Consider the following 20,819-nt stretch of genomic DNA (forward strand, 5'->3'; position numbering starts at 1 on the left):
GACAGCCTCAAGATAATCATGAGCATTAAAATAAAAAGATTTAAAAATGGAAAGGAAAAGTTTGAGATACAAAATGTAGTGAGGTACATTTTTAGGTATGCAAAATCCTGTAGTATAACCATTTATCCATAGTAGGAAAAAAAATACAAAGAACACTAAAATATGAATTCTTAATCTATAAAAGATCAGTATAAATAAATACTATATTTGGAAATTTCCAGTATAGAAGCACTAATTTTCAACAATGGAATTCAAGTGTCTAATAAAAATGAGTTTGGGTATACAAATTATGGCATATCTGTAAGATAATATAACATGTATCAATTTCAAATTATTAAAAAAATTCAATTAAAACATGCATATATATCATTAGGTATAAAGCACACTTCAAAACTGTATCATAAACTCAATTCAGTAGTAGAATATATAAATGTATATTTTATGTTCTTTGCCAGATTTAGGTTGTGTGTGTGTGTGTGTGTGTGTGTGTTTGTTAATTCTCACTCAAGGATATTTTTTTTTCATTGGTTTTTATAGAGGGTGGAAGGGAAGGGAGGCAACAGATAGTGAGAGAGAGACATAGATATGAGAGAGACACATCAACTGGTTGCTTCCCAACTGGAGCCAGGGATTGAGTCTGCAACTGAGGTATGTGACCTTGACCAAAATTAAACCCAGGACCCTTCAGTCCATGAGCCGATGCTCTATCCACTGAGCAAAACTGGCTAGGACAAGATTTGGGCATTTTCTTTGTTTTTCACATTGTCTCATATGTATAAATATCACTTTTGTTAAGTATAAAGATAAAACAAATATCCATTTGATAGGGAATATGCAAAGAGATGTATCAACTACGTTCTGTTAAATACATTAGATTTGAGAAAATCTTCATAAAAGAATATGAACAAAACAAGCTATTCAATTTTATTTTCAAATATTTGAAGTGCTTTGTAAGATAAAGCTGTTTTCAGATTTGCATATTTTAATTTCCTGTATATTGCAATCCATCAACATACTTGCCAACTTATACAGATGCCCATACATTACATTGTGTTTCTCTCAATTTTATCTTCTCCAATTTGTATTGAATCACAAATCAAAAAGTTTGCAACATAGTTTTGATTAATTTAGGACCCAATAGAAGCTGTTTCCTGTTTTATGTTTGACAATAATTTAGCATAATATAACGTCGTGTGACATCAAACAACATTCCTGAACAGAATTCAGTTCCATTAACAAGCTCCATTAGAGACACATAGGTATCTACAAATCAATTATTTTGTGTCAGTTTCTGTAATCACTGTTTGGGTTTAATTGGTGTGATACCATATTTCTCATTACAGTGTTTGAATTGTTTGGCAAGATGAGGCCAAGGCAAGACATAATGTTGAAATATAAATATACTTTTAAAAAAGTAGAACATACATATACTTTTAAATTATTTGTATCAGAGTCTGTCATTCTGAGAATAGTCATTTATTTTATGAAATTTATGACTGATATTTTAATTTTGATGAACAATCTATTAACTGGTAATTCAAAGTAAATTTGTAATTTAAAAATGCATAATAATATTAACAATGGTCCACTTTTCCTAAGGTGTGGTTATTTTCAATATTATATTCCATTAAGCAAAATAGATTTTTGCTTGTACTACGAGAGTACTTTTATTATACCAGGTAAAATTTACATATAGTTAACAGAGATGGACGATGTACCTGCTTGTAGATGTATGCATTCTCTAATAATATAATACTGAAATTAACAAAATTTAATATTGAGGGATATTTACATCACAGAGAACAGTTATCTACCATGATCTCTCTCTCTCTCTCTCTCTCTCTCTCTCTCTCTCTCTCTCTCTCTCTCTCTCTCCCTCTCTCTGTCTTTTTTTATAGAATAAGACTCTTCAGTGGATATAAACTACTCTACTTTACCACTACCTCAATATTTTCCTTATTGTTGAAGCTATTATACTAAACAGAAATATAATTGCTAATAAAATTATTAGGTTTGATTCTTAAATGTAAAAAAATAAAAATAAGTTAATTGATAATTTATATAACTTTAAGTGTTTTCCTTTTTTTTTTGGTCAATTTCAGTTGAAAAATGTGTCTTATGTGTTCTATTTTTAGCTTTTGTAAAAGAATATTCAAAAAGCCACACATTGAAAAAAATGAAACAATTTCTCATTTTAAAATTCATATGTATTCCCTCTCCCCTTTCATGATTTTTATTTAAATAACTATATAATAACATCACTGCCAAAATAATTATTTAAAAAATTGTTCCAATATTATTCTAAAATACTTTGTCTTTCTGTCAGCCATCGACTGTGCAGAACAGAATTGATATTACATTGCTAAGTACTCTATTTCATAAAACTTAAGTTACCTCCCTAACTGGTTTAGCTCAGTGGATAAAGCGTCAGCCTAATGACTGAAAAGTCCTAGGTTCTATTCCGGTCAAGGGCATGTACCTTGGTTGCGGGCACATCCCCAGTAGGAGGTGTGCAGGAAGCAGCTGATTGATGTTTGTCTCTCATCAATGTTTCTAACTCTCTATCCCTCTCCTTTCTTCTCTGTAACAAAAAATCAATAAAATATATTTTTAAAAATCCTTTAATTACCATTAATTAAATATATGTAATTTTGTGTGTAAACAAGAACAATAATAAAATACTAATTAAAATAGAATTTCAATCAGGGTCCTGGGAAAAAACAGAAACCACAGCAGTTACTTGAATAGAAAAAATTTAGTATGTCATAAAATTATTAAGTAAGTATACTTATTATTGAAATTATATATATATATATATATATATATATATATATATATATATATGCAAAAATATCCAAGAGTAAATGGGGAAAGTTGGAATTGTTAAACTTTAGAAATTTTGACAAGGATGCTCACAGGTCTGGGACTCACATTTCTGAAGTAAAACTCATTTTGTTTTCTCTGATGTAAGGTTTTTGTTTTTTTATCAGAAAAAATATTGCATGCAATACTATGACTGTAAATAAGACATTCCACACACTTGGGATTGATAGATGCTGACAGAGAGAATCATGGGAAGGTGCAGCAATTCCATATACAGAATACCAGCCTATTTTAATATAGGCAAATCCCTACCTCCTCCTGGTGGAAGTAGCCCAGTGTATCAACAATGGCTAGCCTCAAGATATGATGTCATATTGGGGCTCATTGTTGGTCTCAGCTGTTGATAGATTAGGTACTCATCATGAGCCTGATAATATTTGGTGAGGGAACATTTTGCTACTGATCCCATGCATGGTCTTTCTTCTCAAACCTATGACCACTTTATGCATGGACTTTTTGTGTAAACATGAAGTGGCTGGTAATGGAGACTGACATATCTATAGAATACGCACCTTGTCATCTGGGTTGTTGAAAGCCTCTTCTGGGATGGATGTCCTTTAGTGCTATTCATGTTAGATGCAAACATTGTACTCTTTGCATATATTGATGCAACTATCTATATAACACTATCCCAGATCTACTGTATTAGCCACCAATCACTCAACTCTAATTATTTCCAATCACAGAACATTGAGCCTAAGAGTTAACAACCTCATGAGAATCAATGTAGATAACGGCCAATTCTAAGTCCAGAAATAACTGAAGAAGGTGCATTGAATTTGCCATTCTCTCTCAGTGCCATTGCCAGGTCATGATGTGAAGATCCAGTCATCCTTGTTTTGGTTAATGCCTATATATTTTGATCAACCATCTCTGAACTAGACCCAAATATTTTTGTTTGTTTTATTTCCTCCCAAATCAACTGTGTGTAAAGAAGGGCCCAGAAGGCTACAGTTGAGGGCTTAGTAGAAACAGTGCAGCAAGAGTCACTGTAGGAATTTAAACAACCTGGTCATGTAACTGACTTGTGTGGCTAGATTTTCCTTGAGCCAAATTTACTATATACTGTTTTCATTAATGATATAATAGATATTATACCTACCAAATATTATAATGTTTTAGATCTGATAAACACAGTCTATAATGTAAGCTCAAGTCATCTATGTGCTATGGAATCCACCAATGTTTTTCAAGAGAAAATATTGTCTTTAGAAGAGAGCATACATTTGCTCCCCAATCCTAGGGAAGTATATAGAATTCTCTATGACATCCTATTGACAAATCCTAAAATGACATTACCTGTGAAGCATGAATGTGGTTTAAAGAGTCCTAGCTTTAATATAAAACAGAACAAGTTTGGATCTGAGAGAATGTGACTTAATAACTGCCCACATAACATGCCAACCACTATAAGACCACCCTGACATCAGATAAGTTAATTGTGATGCAAGATATGAATTTTATTGACTTTTTGGCTTGCTTATTTATTTAATAACTTATTTCAACAATTTTATGAAGTACATTAGCATAAAATGAACTGCATATATTGAAGTTCACAGTTTTAAAAGTTTTTGAAATGTTTGTACACCTGCAACATCATCACAAAATAAAAGCAACAAACTTATCCATCACCCTCTAAACTTTAGGATTCCACCATTCTAGAATAGAACTCCCAAACACCAAGTCATCAATGCCCTGCTTCTTGTCTTATGCAATATATTATGTTTTCTATAATTTTATTAAAAAAATGTCATGGAGTGAAATCTATTTGCCTGGCTTTTTTCTCTAACCATGTTTATTTTCATTGATGTTTCAACCTGATAAATACTTCATTATTTTTTTTCCTGCTAAATAGTATTGAATGCATAGATATAGCATAATATAGTTATTATCATTCACACATCGATGGGCTTTTGAGTGGCATCAAGGTTGCCTAGTACATGCCTTGCTTTTATCCTACTGGGAAAAGACCTAGGCAAGAAATCTCTAAATGTTATATTCATTTTCATTCAGGCAAAATGTTTTTATAACTTGACTTTAAACTTCTTCTTTGATCTATGAGTTATTTAAAAGTGTGTAATTTAGTTTCCATATATTTGTAGCTTTTCTAGTTATCTTACTGTTACTGATTTTTGGTTAAATTTTATTATGCTCTGACAACATAACTTCTTCTAAATTTGTATTTTTGTGGCCAAAAAAATGTTTTATCTTGTAGATATTCAACTGTACTTGAAAATAATGTGTGTTCTCTGTTGTTAGTTGACTCATTCTATCACTGGGAGTGATGTCAAGTTGGCCGATAGCATATTCAGGTCATTGCATACTTACACATTTTTGGTTTAATGGCTCTACCAGTTGTTGACAGGAGCATGGAACTATAAACTAGAACTGTAATTGTGGATTTGTCTAGTTATCCTTTCATTTCTGTCAGTATATGTTTCATGTGCTTCAAATATCTGTTGGATGCATACAGAGTGATATGTCTCCTTTGAGAATTGCTAGCTTTCTCATTATACAATATCTGCCTTTCTCGCTAATACTATTGCTTGCTCCAAGGTCTATTTTATCAGAGATTAATGGAGTACACCAGCTTTCTTTTGGTTATAGCTTGTGTTACACCTTTCTGCCTCCTCTTACTTTTATTCTCTCCTCATCCTGGAAACATGTTTTGTAAAGATAACACATTAAAATTTACAACATTGCTAGTTCTTTTATATTTTCTAATTCGTTGTTTGTTTCTACTTTTTAATTTTATTTCTCTTGGCTAATTAAGCATTTTGTTGTTTGTTGTTGAAAGAAAATATGAACAAAGTGCTAGACAGCTGTCTAGTCTGTGTAGCAAATAGTATAGGAAGATAAATATGTGTCCTTCTCTGTAGAACCATATCTGGGATAATAAAAAAATATACTTTTAACCCAACACAGTGTTTGTGCTCCTCCACAACCCATATGTTGAACACTGATCCCCAGTACATTGGTATTTATAGATGGAGCCTTTGGAAGGTAATAAGGTCATGAGGGCAGAGCCATTGTGATAAGATTAGTGTTCCTGTATGAAGAGATACCAGAGAGCTTTCTATTTCTTTCTATCATGTGAGGTCACAATGAAATGGTGACTGTCCGTGAACTAGGAAAGGGGCTCTCTCCAGACACCTGATAAGCCAGTGACTTAATCTTGGATTTCCTTGCTTCCACTACTGTGAGGGGGAAAACCAGTTACTTTATGTGTTATAAATTCTGCAAGTTATAACTTGTCCTTTATCTCTGCCTTCAAACAGATCTCTGAAACTGTGGCTGGTCAACTTTTTAGTTTAAAAGTATGATAACATCTCAGATGCTTTAGCATTTTAGGTACTTTTCAATTCAGTTATATCTGCTTTACAATACACAATTTTCACTAATGTCAGTCTATCTTTAAGTACTATTATGTTATCTGAGGTAAGATAAAACAACAACACTGTAATAGAGATCATTCTCAATATCTCTTTCCTGTCTTTTGTTCTATTATTGTCATATTTTTTCTTACATATGTTATCATTTAAAAGTTCATTCATCTTGTTTCTATCTTCATCCCACATCACAAGTCAAACCATCCCTTCCAGTCAGATATACTCTTCATCTGCTCTCAGTGGATGATAACTCTACATTTCTGGGCTTAAAGGAGGGACCCTTGGGGGTATGATGCAGACATTTGTATAATGAGCACTAGCCAGAGTCTAGGGGATGTTGAAATGATGTGATATTCTATTTGATAATTAATAATCAGCTTGCAATAACACCCTACTATGTGCACTATTTTCTTGGCATACTGAAATTAACTTTGCTCTAGAAATATGATAATGCATTTCCATGTATTTATGACTAACCCAGAATAGTAACTTTGCTATAATTCTATATTAATGGTGATACATTGATTGCTTGGCAAGTGTATATCCTTATACTTGAATAAAATATTATTTTCTATATTACTTTAATAACTTGCAAAAATTTTCATAAGAAATTGTCAAATTTATAATTTTGAAGGTCAATAAAACAAGTTTTCAGAATTTCAAAGTAAAAGAAATCAATACAAGTGCTGTGTACTTAGAGCTTGTTGTAAGTGTAACTCTTCTTTCTCTCTTCCCAGTTATTTTTATTCATTATTTATCTTAATATACATATTAACTCTTATAATTAAGAATTAATTTGGTCTTGTTACATTGAACAGACTATTTTAAATGAATGCATTTATCATCTGTAGTTAAGAAAACATTAATATCCTGAAAGAGATTTAGAAAAATCATTTGGCAGGGTATAGTAAATAAACGCTTAGTTTTGTGAATTTATCTTGTTAATATATTATCACTTTAACTGGCCAGCTTATGTTACTTTGCACAGCATTTCATCATTGAATCTATGAGCTTTATAGAAAGAGATTTGCTTTTTCTCAAGGTTAAAAAAAAGTAGATGAGAAAATCATTTTAAGACATGGTTATTATAGTTACTAATCATAATTATTTTAAATAATGTTGCTTTAGAGAATATCATAAAAAAATGATTCAATATAGAGACAGATATAACTTGGGCTGGTGGCTAAAACTTTTCTTGTCAGCATTCATTTTCCTAGGAAGCCTTTTCTCCAGTGCATGAATATCTATCATTAAGATTTTGCCTCTGGAAACAAGAGTTAGAGGATTACCCCTGGGAAAGCTTCAGATGCTTGGGCTCTGCAGGTTTGAGGGCCTGGTGATCCCTGTAAGGGTCCCATTAAACTAAAGATTACATCTACTTCCAGGATACTCTCTTTAAAATCTATATTATTGAATTCAGAGGGAAATGGAGAAGTAAATATCAATGATGAGAGAGAATCATTGACTGGCTGCCTCCTGCATGCCCCCTACCAGGGATCAAGCCCACAACCTGGGCATGTGCCCTTGACCAGTATCGAACCTGGGACCCCTCAGTCCATAGGCCAATGCTCTATTCACTCAGCCAAACCAGATAGGGCCAGGATACTTTTGACTCCGTGATCCCTGTGACCAGAAGACAAAAACAAAGACTGATAGACCCTGAACTGCAGCAGGATAAGTGTTGCTTTTGAATTGTATCAGGGAGGGATAAACACAGAATCTGGGTCCTCCATTGGGCTGACATCTCCTAGTACCCTGGCCCATCGTAAGAGTGAATAGTCCCACACAGCAACACCAGGCTGAAAACAGCAAGGTCATCGAGGGTTCAGATGCCTCACTAGTAAAGAGTTAGTTCATACCCCCGGCAAACCACTAAGCATGCCAAACTGATAGCCAACAGCGAGGAGACTTTAGAGGAGCTGTTGAAGGGAAAAAAGCATGTCAACTGGCTCCAAGTTCCCTGGGAGTCATCGTTTTGTAGTTTGGACTAATGTTTGTGTTGAATGTTCCCTCAACCAAAGAAGGACCATGGGGACCATGTTTGGCCTTTTCCCTTAACCTATGAGGTGAAGTTGATTGGTAGAGGCCATGCAAATGTGTCTCAGAGGTCTCCAAATATCAGAGTGTGGGTGACCAGAGGCCTCAGGTACTGACATCTGAAAACCAATGCTGTATTTTCACCAAAGCCAGTTTTGCTGTGGGGCTGATTCCAGCCCATAATGTATGAAGATATCCCCCATACATTGACATTCACTGCACTACTGACAAATTTGATATTTGAACATTGGTAGTAAAATCATGTTTGGGTCAAAATCATTAGATAAACAGTTAATTATAATTCATTCATTCGTTCAATCATTCATTCATTCCCTATATATGTATTAAACCTTTACCACATGCACCGTGTTTGCTAACTTGTAAATATGATGGGTAGAGAGATTTCTGCCCTATTTCTAAGAGGGGGAAAAGCCTATAAGCATAAATTCTGTTTCTTATTTAAAATTTGGTGACAACATGCCATCTCCTTTCTTTGCTAAAAGCTAATTTTGTATAAGAGTGACACAAAGATGGGTTTTGATACACATGCCATTTATCAACCTATAAACAACACCTTTAACATGAAACAAAAACCCTTTATGTTGATGCACACTTTGCCAACAATCTTATTGACTATTATAAGATTTATGACAGCTTTCATGGCATTTATTTTGCTGGCATCCACTTGAGTGCATTAACTTTGATAGGAAGCTGTTGGCATGAATGTGAATATGACTTTAAACAGTATCTGCCAAGGAAGCATCCTACAGTTCCTTCTTGTCTATCAATACACAATACCTAGTATATACATATTGAGCCCTGTCTCCCTGCTTTCAGGTACCTGCAGGTTCATCACTTTAAGTTCAAATGAAACACAAAGACAAATTTTGTGTGAGTAAATTGTGAAACACTGGTTGACACTGTGGCAAAAAACTGAACAGAGCCCAAACCGGTTTGGCTCAGTGGATAGAGCATCAGTCTGTGGACTGAAAGGTCCCAGGTTCAATTCCGGTCAAGGGCATGTACATTGGTTGCGGGCACATCTGTGGCAGGGGTGTGCAGGAGGCAGCTGGTCGGTATTTCTCTCTCATCGACGTTTCTAGCTCTCTATTTCTCTTCCTTCCTCTCTGTGGAAAATCAATAAAATATATTTTAAAAAAAAACTGAACAGAGAACCCACTGGGATATCTTTTTTTTAAAAATATATTTTATTGATTTTCTTACAGAGAGGAAGGGAGAGGGATAGAGAGTTAGAAACATTGATGAGAGAGAAACATTGATCAGCTGCCTCCTGCACACTCCTCACTGGGGATGGGCCCGCAACCAAGTTACATGCCCTTGACCAGAATTGAACCTGGGACCTTTCAGTCTGCAGGCTGTCGCTCTATCCATTGAGCCAAACCGGTTTCAGACCACTGAGATATCTTTATTACCAAAAAGAGATAAGTGAATACTAAATATGGTAAGAATGATTCTCCAGAAGTCAAAATTAATTACATCATGACTGAGAAGGTCAGTATATGATATCCATGGAGATGATTAATACAGACAGACTAAAAATAATTAAAACATTCAGCAGAAAGAAATATTTCTGAAACAGTGCCAGACATCCTGAAATGTAGTTCAGATTCTGTAATAATGTCACATCCACATGTCATTTAAAGTCTCTGGTCCAAATATAAGTATCTATAAATAGAAAATGATTGAATTTTATTGGCCATTTTACAGTATTATTCTGTCATTCACCCAATAACTACATGACAAGGAAAAAAAGAAAAGTGGAATTCTTTGTTCAATACTTCTAATAAATGGGCCCATTGTCAGAATCTGATATTGAATCCTGAAATAAGTAGGAATATTAGGACAAATTATCTGACCTAATTATCATTCAATATCATAGCAAACATTTATATAACAAAAATATATTTTTAATCTTCATAATAACTGCATGAGGTAGGTACTATTTATCCCCATTTTTCAGATGTGAAATCCAAGTCTAGGGCTAAATAAATTAATCAGAATAACAATAGCTTATAAATTTTGGCAATGGGTAAAATACTGATTAGTCTGATCCAAAATCATGTGTTTAACCAAAATAATAATCTGTGATAATTCATGTTGATAGGATGTGTTTTTGATATGAAGTGATGAAAATGACAACCTCTGTGATCCTTCTCCCAAAAATCAATGTCCCCTACCTAATTATAAAAATCATCAGTACAATCCTAACCAATACTTAATCAGTTCTCTTCAAAATTGTCAAGTTATTAAAAACCTATTCATCCAGAAAGATTTTTAAAGCAAGATATGTAAGATTATGCTAAAATGTATATGTAGTGTCAAAGTAGCTAGAACAGCTAATACAAATTTGAAGAAAAAAATTGAGTGGAATCAGTGTACCTGATTTCCAGCTTTATAATTTAGCCAAAGTAATTGAAAGAATTTCCAGAAGGGATAGACACATAGATCAATGCAGCAGAATAAGAACTCAGAAATAGAACCACAGAAATATGCCCAATTGATTTTTTACAAAGTTGCAAAAGCAATTTAATGGAGAAAAGATAGCCTTTTAAACAAATAGTTCTGGAAAATTGAATATCCATAGCAAAATAATAAACTTCAACCCAAGTTGTACATCTTATACAAAAATTAACACAAATGGATCATGGATTTAAGTATACAACCTTTAAAAGAAAAAAAAAAAACAGAGACCATCTTTAAATCTAGGGATAGGCAAGAAGTTCTTACACCTGACAATAAAAGTAGGATTTATAAAAGAAACAACATATATATTGGATATCATTACCATTTTTTTTAAATTACTCAGTGATAACCATTTTTAAAAGATGAAAATAAAAGCTACAGAGTTGGAAAAAATATTTGAATCCACATAGCCAACAGCCAGCTATTATCTAGAAAATATAAAGACTTTAAAATAAAACAGCACAAAAGCAGTCAAATTAGCAAATGAGCCAAAGACATGAGACATTTAACCAAAGAGGATATACAAATGCTAAGCAAGCACATGAAAAGATGTTCAACATCATTAGCCACTATTCCTATTTTTTTTTCCACATCAACTTTGTGTGAGAGAAGAGTCATGCAATGCAAGTGATGGAGATAGATAGCTCTGTAATGATGATAAGTAACATTCTGTCAAATATTCAGAAAGCAGAACATTTTAAGATGCTTAGTAATGTTAGCAATATTGTAATGTATCAATTTAAATACTTCAAACAAGGTGGAACAAGATCATGTATGAATTAATATCAATATTCTAATAAGGGAGAAATGAAGAAAATAAATGTTTCTGAAGGAGCACATCAGATCAGATTGTCTAATTAGACACAAACCAGAGATCTTATTTACTATCAAGCTTTCCTTAATAAGTTCAATAACATAAACAATTATAGACTGTCCTTCCAAAGTCCCAGGTCCAATGGAGACACCAAATGAATCTATAGATGTAATTACTTTCATGTCTTAGTTTTATGTAAGTATATCTGTCTCTTCTATGCATCCTTTCCATAAACCTCCTATTGATTTGGAGAAACAATGAATTTTTTATTTTGGATTAGAAATCCAGACTGAACAACTTGTTCATTTCTAGGGAATTCACTCTAAAGTATAGTTTCATTAAGAAGTAATTAATCTGGCCAGTTGGTTGAGCATGGTCCCATATATGCAGAATTTGCTGTCTTGATTCCAGGTCAGGGCATATGCCCAGGTTGTGGGCTGGATCCCCAGTAGGGGACATGCAGGAGGCAGCAAATCAATGTTTCTTTTTCACCAGTGTTTCTCTCTCTCTCTCTCTCTCTCTCTCTCTCTCTCTCTCTCTCTCTCTCTCTCTCTCTCTCTCAAAAAAAATAAAATAAAATAAAATAAAATAAAATAAAACATATTTAAAAGAATAAAATAAGCGCTAAGTTGATAACAGAGTGGATAAAGTTTATGTCCACCAGAGACTATCTTGATACATACTGGTATAACTTGGACCTCACTTCATCTTCTTAATCCCTTTCATGTACTTCCATAATCAGGGATGACTTGTAGGTCAGTAACCCATGGTGGGATATTTCTTTCCTATCTCAATTGTATATAGTTAGAGTGGGCATAAAAACAGTTTGTATATAATAGATTTAAAATGTAATGATAACCATATTGATGAACATATTTGCATTAACTACTGACAACTTTTTCTCTTTGTTCAAGATGGCAAAAAATCCATATTAAGTAGCACAACTCCAATTGCATCTGCTGGAAGAAACAATAAATCAACTCATATTGGAAAGTGTTTCAGTGACTTTTAAGCACAACTTTAAAAGTTGCTGTTTCTTCAGATTGAATCAATATGAAGTGCTAACAGTTTCATTTTAATGTTTCTTAATTAGCATAGTCATGATTCTGACCTACATTTGTGTAATAAACATGAGGTGGAGTTTAAAATGGTAGAAGGGAAAAAGAAAAAGGACAATACAAGGAAAGAGTAGAGGACATAAAAGGTTTCCAAATTGACCATATTTAAAATAATAACAACAACAAAACAAACTGCTGTTAAAACAATGAGACTCTTGGGAAAAGGTTTACAAAGTTACTTGATAATTTGACATCACGTTGGCCTGTGCTGAAGGAGTGTTGGGTTTAAGAGGAATACCACATCAGAAAGAAGATGCTTCTAAACAAGGCTGGGATTGAGTGGGAAAGCAACATAGGGAAAATCACATAATATGGACATTTATTTGGGTTAGCAGGTGTGAAAAATACTCCAGGGAGCTGAGTGCCAGAGTGTAGAAATATCTCAGGCTGCGAGCCCTTGTAATTACGCAGTCTTCCCCTTTGGGCTTACTTGTTATTTGTCTGTTGGTGGTTGCATGAACTTTTTAAATTAAAATTTTGTTTTAAAGGCAGAAAAGAAAGTTCTGCCTTACACACATACTCTGCAATACTAAAATGGACTCCAGAGAACAATTTTAAGGTTTTATGGAGATATTTTTTAAAATAACTTTTATTCTTATTGTGCATTTCACTTTTCTCTTTGCTCTTCTCTGGTTAGGAGAAAATTAATTTAGAAAATACAAGTAACTGGCCCCCAAAGTCTTCAAAATTGTTTTCATTGTGCTTTATACCAATTAAATCAGGTGAGCTCAACTGTGGAGGAGATTTAGAGGTGCATAAAGATAAGTGGGGCTGGAAGTATGAATTTGTTTTTTCTCTTTATGAAGCGCCAGTAAATCCATTGTTTTAAGATATTTTCTACTTATTAAGATATATTTTCCTTCATGAAAATATAGTTCTTATAAATAGGAAAATGCAGAATTAAAGAAGATAAAGTTCTTTATGTTCTAAAGTAACACTAGAAAAGAAGCATATATTTATTTGATACTATTCACATTTGAAAATGGAAATGAAAAATAGAAGAAACATGTGAAACAAAAATAGAGCTTACATAAAAATATGCAAAGTAAATCCAAAAAAATAAGGTATACCGATGATTGTACATGACTTTTGTTGTCTTTCATTTTCAGTTCCAGTCATGTTTGACATTTATCCAATATCTGTGATTCTAAATACCTAAATATTTCTAAATATACACTTTTTTTGTTTGTAATGTACACTTTTTAATGCATCATTTAGTAGGTGGCTGTAATTTTACCATCAGGATAATAGATACAACTTTATTTTAATTCCCTACTCTGAAAAAATTAAAGAAGAGTAAATTTGCCATAAATTCTTTAAGCTGTAAAATACCATGGTCTCAATAAATTAAGACATAAAAATACATTATTCATATTGCACTATGACATAAAAAGAAATGTTTCAAACCTAAAGAGAAACAGTGGGTTCAAAAATAACCTCATTACATTAATAATTTAAAAAATAGAAAAATGCAATGAGAAGTAAAGCTTAAATTAGTTACAGAAAATACATAGGAATAAGTCAAACTGGATAAAGCAATGTAAGAGAAGTTATCATTCATTAAACAGATAAAGATTGTTTGAGATAAATATAACTATCCCACTCACAATTTAATGAACACATGTTAGCAAGTGAGAAAGGGACTGCCTCAATATGATAATATATATGCCCAGAGAAGGGCCGACAGCTAATATTGTATTTAGTGGCACAAGATTGAATCGATGATTCTCTCTCATTGATGTTTCTAACTCTCTATCCCTCTCTCTTCCTCTCTGTAAAAAATCAATAAAATATATTAAAAAATAAAATAAATAAAAAGGGATGAACACATCAGCACATATGATATTAAAGGACTATGCAGTGAGCTGTAAAATGGAATGAACTACTGTAAAATGGAATGAACTACTGATATATTAAACAATATGGATTAATCTCAATAATATTTTATATGTGAAAGATTCAGTGTATTTTATAGGATATTCTAGAAAAGGCAAAACTTGTAGCTACAGAAAATAGATCAGTGTTTGCCAGATCCTGGGGTGTGGGGTGACTGTGAGAGGCAGGAGTAAAGTTTTTAGAATTATCAAAATGTTTTGTATCTCAGTTGTCATGGTGGTGATCTTTCTTATATTTGTCATAACTCATCAAACTTCACACTCAGATTGGAAAATTTTACTGTTTGTAATGTTATCCTCATTAAAACTTAGTTAAATTTTTACTATATAGAAATATAAAATTGTACATTTAGAGACATTCAGACAATCATTAAAATTATTTTCTTGATCTAAGCAGTGTTTTGAATTGTTTCATTCATTGTCTCCTCTTCATTCTTAGACATTTCCCATCTCCATCATGCTTTACTTATGCTTTACTTATATGTAATCTAGGTTTGAGTCTTTAAATTTACCATAAAATAAAAATAATCTGCTCAATGCTAGCTTATGTCTTGAAACAAAGTTCCTAGGTCTCTGTATCTGCAGGAACATAGGCAGTGCCTCCAATCTTCTCTCCACTGGAGACCACGTTTGATGCCTTTCTCACCACAGCAGGTGTGAGTGGGAGAGACCTACAGTGGTGTGCTTCCAAGTTCTAACAGCTGGACTTTCCACAGAGGTAGCCTTTGAGGTCTGTGGTTGCCATGGCTACAGCCATCACCAAATTTGAGAACACTGCTGCTTGAAACCTGTCAAATGATTTATAAAAAAGAGTTGATCATCTGAGATTGAAAGATAGATTATAGTAAGCAGCCTTGACATGAGGGAATGTGATATTTTCACTGTGATGCAAATTTTATATGAATAGAATCAATAAGTTTAAACATATTACAATTAAGTTTTTTTAAAATGGTCTATCAGCCCTAGCCTGTTCAGCTCAGTGGATAGAGCATTGCCCTTTAGACTGAAGGGTCTCCGGTTTGATTCCAGTCAAGGGCACCTGGCCTGGGTTGCGGGCTCAATCCCCAGTAGGGACTGTGCAGGAGGCAGCTGATCAATGATTCTCTCTCATCACTGATGTTTCTATCTCTCTCTCTCCCTCTCCCTTCCTCTCTGAAATCAATTCAAATATATTAAAAATAAATAAATAAGAATAAATAAAATGGTCTTTCATTTAACTGAGGAGAAAATGGAGAAATGTGGCCCCTATGATAAAGCATTGGCATTGATTGATGGAGGCCCAGCGTGTCAATATGATCCCCATTTAAGTGGGTTCAGGTTGAATCCTCACTAGAATGTGGAACACAGTAGTTCCACATGTCAACAGAGCTACTCTTTGACCATTTCTTCAGTAGCCAAGCATATATTTGGGACTGATATATTTAGCCCTTGCAATAATCCCATTTTGGTCTCCTGTCCTGTGGGTAAAATCCATGTGTGAGGAAGCTCCAAAATTGTACTAGGTCAAGATAATAAAAGAACACCAAAGACTGCATTCTAGCTGGGAGAGTGGAAGTTAGTGTCACCATTCAATAGCTAGGGGGAAGGGAAAATTGTGAATAAATAGTGGAGGAAAGAGAGGATGAGCACCTTTAGCCTCTTGCTTCTAAGTGCCCCACCATGGGGTGCTGCTCCCTGTGTGGAGAAATGCACCATGCAGACCTGCAGCATAATTGAGTTACAACTCCAGGTGCTTTGCTGGGAGCCCACCACCATATTAGCACCAAGTCTCTACTTCCTGCAGGATACTCAGCCAGGGACTCAGGGCAGAGCTGCTAAGGTGGCTCCCTCCTGCGATGGGCAAATTGGGTTCAATCATACAGTATTGGGTTGCAGAAGACTTCTAGAACTGACATCCTGCTGTTCTATTAAAATAACTTTCCTTCTCTCCTACCCTCCTTCTTGAGGCTCAGAATAGTATTATAGTCTGAAGACTTTCTTCCTTATCACCCAGCCCCTTCTCTTTTTTTTCCTCCTTCCTACATGTTAACCACAATATATATATATATATATATATATATATATATATATATATATATATATATATATTGTGTGTGTGTGTATAGATGAGAAACATATAAGCTATATATATATACATATATATATATATATTGTGTGTGTGTGTATAGATGAGAAACATATAAGCTATATATATATACATATATATATATATATGTATATATATATATATATCTTCTAAATTATATCATGTCTTAGGATCTGCATCTTGAAGGACCTGAAACAGTGAGGTAATTTTGAGCATGGATCTTGCTTTGTTATTTCATTGTGTCATTTGTTATTTTATTATCATAGTGTTATTCCATTGGGGAAGCATATTTCAGTCCTAATTCCATGAAAAACTGACTTGTACCTCTAACTTTCCCATCACCACAGAGTCTGAAATCCAAAGAGAACCAAGGCTATAGAAGTTTAAGTTTGAGAAAATAACAAATGCATACACTACCTAGAGCAAGTATCTGCTGCATATATTTAAGGGTATATTTTAACCCGTTCCCCAATTTAATTTAATCCTTTTCATTTCTCATCCCCCAGTGGAGTTGGAAGAAGGACAGATCCACATTCTGGCAGATGCCAACTTTCCAGGGAGTTTGTATGAGAATATTTAAAATCTTCTGATGCTTACAAAGCTCTCAACAAGCAGGATACTGTGTTGGGGACTTCCCTTAAAATTAAAATTTGAAGAATAATGCAAACAAACCTATATTTCATGTCTTCCTTTGGGCTACTTTAATTCTGACATAGCTTTTAAAAGAGGATACTAATGCAGTCAATAACACAAATTAATTCTCTTTCAAAAAAGGGGATTAGGTGGTATTTATTGATACTTCAAGCATAACATTCATGGTTCCTTTTAACTTTATCACTCATATAGGAAATGTCTAGACTCTTCAAAATATTATATTCAAATCATAAACATACTTTCTATTTTTCTCTCTCTTTGAACCTCAAGTCACGTAAGCACACCTGAATACTTCAAGGATAATATTTGTTATTCTTTTTAACTTTATCATTTATGTAAAAAATGTCTAGACCTTTGAAAATATTATATTCAAATAATAAACATCCTTTCTCTTTTTCTCTTTCTTTGAACCTCAAGTCATGTAAATATATCTGAATAGAAAACGTAAATCAAGTTTATCGAGAGATAATTTTAGCAATGCCTTTAATTTCTTTTCACTATGCTCCATCATTTTCTCTGTGTATTGAGCTGATACACAAATGAAAATGCATGTCCTTTATTTTCAAAAAGATCTGGTACACCAGAATCTTCCTAACATCTGCACTTTTATAGTTTTAGTCACTAATTTAACTTTTATAGTCAGAACATTTGTTTTTGTAGGATTATAAAATTAGACTCATGTATACCCCTACTAGAGAAGTGACTTCATTATGTGCATTAAGCTACCATTACTTAAAGGGCAGAGAAGAGACTCAGGATGTGTCTGATGTGCATGGAAAGTCTGAGCATTTGTACACAAAATCTGGGATAGAAAATACCATCATCATCTATCCTATGACATCCCTATCTTTAATAACTTAGTTTATGATTAGTTATTCTAATTTTAAATTGATGAGAAACATATAAGCTCAATTTTAAATAACCCCACTTTATGCAGCTGCCTGAATAATATTGCATTTTTCAGCTTTGTTCTGTGTCCTAAAATGCACGCTGAGAGTTAATTAAAACTGCACATACCAGAGGCAGGCAGAAAAAAACAAGACTGGTTTAATAAGGATAAAGTTTGGGAATTACATTTCAGCCTAATGACATCACATACTCCGATTCTCCTTTAAGGATTGCTCACTGCCCCTAATTAACTGGCCATTAGTGACATCGGTCCCCTGCCAGATTTAATGAAGATTCTGATGTGCAGCACGTGGAACACTAATCTCCAAGGCACATAAATTACTTCCAAATTTCCTCTTTGGGAGACTCTGAAGCCACTCAATGGTCCATTTTCTTGCTACTCCCAAGACAATGAATGGAGGGGTGTGCTGAAATCCTGAATTGCACTTCAGTACCTCCTGGCTTAAGCATTTCCATTTTCCCTGATTCCCCACTCTTAAACATTGGTAACTCCCCTTTGCTTTTCACTCCGCATCTCATTAGTTGATCATATTTGCAACATTCACTTCAGCGATAGCTATTGTTTTATATCCATTTCTAGTTGTCAACAACTAGGAAGGGCCCAAGATTTTATCTTGCTGAAAGCTAACAAATAATATTTCAGTGGTTATATGGATGCTGGGAGAAGACACAAAACTTCTAGGCTAAAAATCAAAGTCTGTTACAGTGAAAGCAGTTGCCAGAAGGTCAGGGTGGCCACATCAGTTCCCTGTACCACAGTTACCCCCTGGGGAATACAGGTGGGCCCAAATGGAACCTTGCAATGGGCTGTGTTGCTGGAGAAGAACATGTGAGCCTGCTCTTTGGTGGGGGAGGTCACCTCCTCCCTCAAGGGCGCTCACTGAAAACAGAGTTTTGGAAAATAGCCTAAATAAAGATAGTTGAATTCTTGTATTCTATCTAGGCTTGTCCAATGAGATGAGGAGGAGGATAAGGGGGCCATGGAGGAGTGTCTTCCAACATTATCTTCCATGATGTCCTGGGCACCAGCCTTATAATAACCAAGTTCATAATTTGTATCATTTTCTCCAAGATTTCAAGATAGTGTGCATTCTGTAGGATATAACCAAATTAATTACCGAGGAGCTTTTATATGATTTTGTCATTCTCCCACTCAATACCCTTTAATACTATATATTTTGAATACTAATTGTGTGTATGTGTAAACTGCTGGAATAAAAAAAAATCTTGTCTATTAAACTGCAACATTGATGAAACCATGTAAATTCAACAAGCCCTTGGAAATTGTATTAATTAAGATGCTAGTTTATTTAACATTAGATTTATTGGGGAAAGGTACATACTTTTGAAAACACAAAATATGTATAAGTATTTACTATTTGATAAAAATTACATATAAATTATAATATTATAAAATGTCAAAATATAGAAAAATTACCCCAAATCTAAATTGTTTTACCATATATGATGTGATTGAATGCATGCAATTAAACTAAATTTTTATATTTTTCATAATATTGTGAAAACTGTTTAGAAGTCTAATAGTCTTTATTGGGAAATCTTATTGAGATATCTAATTTGTATATTTCTATCAACAGAATATAATTAAATAATTGAAAGGTAAAATTAAATCTTTTCCTCTATCCAATATTTCAACTCTCTAATTTTCTTGTATATTTATTTATCTATTTAAGGATTTAACTCATTTAAGGGATTATATCTGGCACCAAAAAATAAGACTGATTCTATTCTGATGTAAGAACATGAGTCTGCCTACATATTCTTCCTAGTTCCATCTATTAAAAAAAAAAAAAACTTTTTTCTTTAAAAAGAAAGGGATAGTATGAAAGGTAGTTTTTTATATATTTCTCTGCCTTTAGGTACTGTCAGTATTTCTGAAAAATCTAAATACCTTGTGAGTATCCAGTGACTAGAGATATAGTGTTAGTGAATCAGCTTGAGGTTTATCAAAATGTTTTCTATTCTCTAAGGATAAACTGCGCAGCCTTACTGGTACACTCCATTCATTTAATTGCTTCTCTATGACTTCTCATGCCTGCACATGATTATGTTCATTTATTCCACATGAAAGAGTGCTGTAGTTTTCTAGAAAATGACTAAGCTACATTAAAATTCATCTAGACTCTTAATATATCTCAGACTGGAATGCAACTGAACTCTCTATCCTAATATCTTGCCACAGTCCTACATTGAATATACTATTACTCATTCACTTCAAAATGATTTTAAAATTGTTTTATATAACTTTCCAGTTACATTAAATATTACCGTAAGCTCTTCTCATTGATTCTGAATTCTTCCTTTTTCTTTCCCCCAATGCATCCACCCAAACAGGGATCTCCCTTTCCAGATTCCTTTTAAAAATCAACTTTGTGTGATACTGGAAGCCCAGGGCTGCCTTCGGAAGAGCGATTATTAGCAAACGTGCATCTGCCTCGAGATCACAGATGGGCATGAGAATTTGTATTGCTGATTTTATGTCAGATAGTTTAACAACAGTGTCTCATCTTGCATCAGCATTTCATAAAT

Source organism: Pipistrellus hanaki (assembly GCF_964339955.1).
Source record: "Pipistrellus hanaki genome assembly, chromosome: 6".
Taxonomy (NCBI): domain Eukaryota; kingdom Metazoa; phylum Chordata; class Mammalia; order Chiroptera; family Vespertilionidae; genus Pipistrellus; species Pipistrellus hanaki.